This window comes from Hippoglossus stenolepis, chromosome 12 (genome assembly GCF_022539355.2).
Source record: "Hippoglossus stenolepis isolate QCI-W04-F060 chromosome 12, HSTE1.2, whole genome shotgun sequence".
Lineage (NCBI taxonomy): Eukaryota > Metazoa > Chordata > Actinopteri > Pleuronectiformes > Pleuronectidae > Hippoglossus > Hippoglossus stenolepis.
This window is the reverse complement of record NC_061494.1, coordinates 14,218,795-14,221,604: the sequence shown is the minus strand read 5'-3', so window position 1 is coordinate 14,221,604 and position 2,810 is coordinate 14,218,795.

The following is a 2,810-nucleotide window of genomic DNA, read 5'->3' as shown; positions in this document are numbered from 1 at the left end:
CCTCTTCCTCCTCCTCTCATCATTGCTTGTGTGTATTTACAGTTTTGCTCTCACATTTCACAAAGACGGGTCGATGAAACAAACCTCTCATGTCAGAGCTCTGGTATCTTAGAAGAGGAGGCTGAGCAAACTGTGCATCAGGTGGTAAATATTGTCCAACTCTCAGGAAAAAGGAGGTGTTGTTGCTGGAAGCCGGCCGAGTTCCTGCAGCACGGCACAGACCGGTATGGAAAATGTTGCCAGGGGGAGATTGAGCGCTGGTTCAGACCCAACAGGACCAAGTCACAGACAAAACGCAAGCATACAGTTCATGTGCAGAAAACGATACCTCCGTCGATGCAGCTTTTATAAAAGAACAATTGAATCTGAGCCCTTTGAACTGATCCCCCACAAATGTCGCAGTTAGTACATGAGACCCAGAGATTTTTCCATCTTCTTTATGTCCTTTTCTCATGTTCCTGGGCGAGGAGGAAACACCCAGCTCTCAGGCAGTAACTCACTCTGCTCTAATACATTATCTGCAGCACAACTGAACACCCACAAATAGGACAGACGTGGCACACACACACACACAAAGACAAACAGCCACAGGGTGATTCGTAGGTGTGCCAGGTACCTACAGTGTGTACAGCTTGATATGTGATTAACAAACTGTCGTGGTGTGTGTGTGTGTGTGTGTGTGTGTGTGTGTGTGTGTGTGTGTGTGTGTGTGTGTGTGTGTGTGTGTGTGTGTGTGTGTGTGTGTGTGTGTGTGTGTGTGTGTGTGTGTGTGTGTGTGTGTGTGTGTGTGTGTGTGTTTTATTTACGTAACTCTGCCTCGGTTGAATCGGGGTCAACAGGAAGAGCTCGCTCTACCTCCTGAACAGACACGACACCGTCTTCTTTTACACGTGAGGTTAAAAAATTGTGGTTGTGCTACTGTCATGGCTGATGATGTTACTCTGTTGGTCCACCACTCTGGTCCAGAATGAAATAGCTCAACTTAGCACAACATTTTGTTCGGACATTCATGTTTCCCAGAGGCTGAATCCCTTCTGCCTGCCCCAGACATTTCTCCTGTTTGTGGTTTTCAGTGAAATTTATCAAAAACATTGAAATTGTTGATTCATTGACATAAAATCTGGCAAACACACATCATGCAAATGTCAGGATGATCCATTATTACCAGGATCCCTCAACCTTTAATGTCTCTCAATCATCAGGTCAGAAAATGGCACTCCCCTCAGCTCTACTTTGTTTATAGTCCGTATTACCACATATTAGCATTTATGGTTGTCAACTCATCTAATAGATGATTTTACATCTTCAGGCCTCTGAAAAGTAAACAAAGAAAGTTAGAATGGCACTCGGTGAAGTCCATACCTATTTACATCTGCACCTTACAATAACCAAACCGGTAGAAAACTAGTCTTATTGGTGGTGGTAACGAGCCAAAACAGTTGGGAACCACTGTTACAGATCGACAATTTCTCAGTAGATTTTGTTAATTTTTTCCATGTATTAATGTTTCTCTTCCCACGCTGAGGTATATATCAGACATGTTTCCATCAAGCCTCACCAAAGAAATGATTTATGTTCCACTCACTGAAGATAAGATTCTGGTTTGGATAAGATGGATGTGGTGAGATGAAGGTAACATGTCAGGAAAAGCGCTCATTTGGTTCAATTTTCTTTTATACAATCCAGTGTGTTAATTGTATCCTTGCATACATTGAAAATAGTCTTTTCAAAGTAATGTAAATATCTGAAAAATAATCATTCAGCTATAGGCTATATAAATAATACAGTACAGTTCAATTATCAAACTTAGAGCTGCCTCTTGCTGTTGGCGTTTTGTTGTTCACTCTGTGTGAGTTATCTGATCGTTCTCTTTGTAAAACACCACACAGATAGAAATATCCTGTCAGATAACTGAATCTGGGATTGAAACACATGTTCTATTTCTGGACTGGATTTAAACCTCAGAGACAAAAATCTTTTCATCTGATCAGTTCTTCTTCTTTGTGAATACAATCTCCAGACGTCTGATAAACGTCATCTCAGCAGAGACAGTAGAAAAGACTCTCAGTGACACATCAGGATAAAAAAAAAATTAGATTTTAGATTCTCGACATCAATCATATATCAAGGTAACCTTCAGTGAGACAGAGTAGAAAGAGTTGGGAGGTGGAAGGAGCTATTCTTCTGTTTTTACTCCTGTTTTATCTCCGCTCTTCTTTCTTTCTTTTATTTGTTCTTAATTTTTGATTTAAATGTCAGCAGAGGTGCTTTTGTTAGGGTTTACTAAACAACACCAAAATAAAACCCTCACCTATTAAAGTGTCTTTGGATTAAATTATAGTCACATTAAGCATCAAATTTCATACAGATGAAAAAGACTCATTAAAACTGGGGAAAGGACAAAAAGCTCATTTCCATTATAGAACCAAACTGCTGAGAACACTCTGCTTTGTAACGAGGATACTTCAGAAGTGTAACAGTACATTGGACGAGACGTCTCACACAATCTCTATACAGTAAACACAACTGCAAACGCCACAATGACGACATCCATTACCAACATCTGTTGTCGCTCACTTCCGATGTGATTGTGTTTAAGTTGTGTCTCATTTGCTTTTACATTCCTGTTGTCTGTTAGTTGCACTTGAGTGAAACGCGAGACACCGTATTATGAGGCCTGGCATGATAAAAAAATATGAATAAAGTTGAACTAAATCCAAGAATTTAAATAAAATTCGTATCGAGAATTACGACGAGTATCAGGGCCACTTAATTAAGACAATAAAGTTGTAATATTTCAAGAATAATGT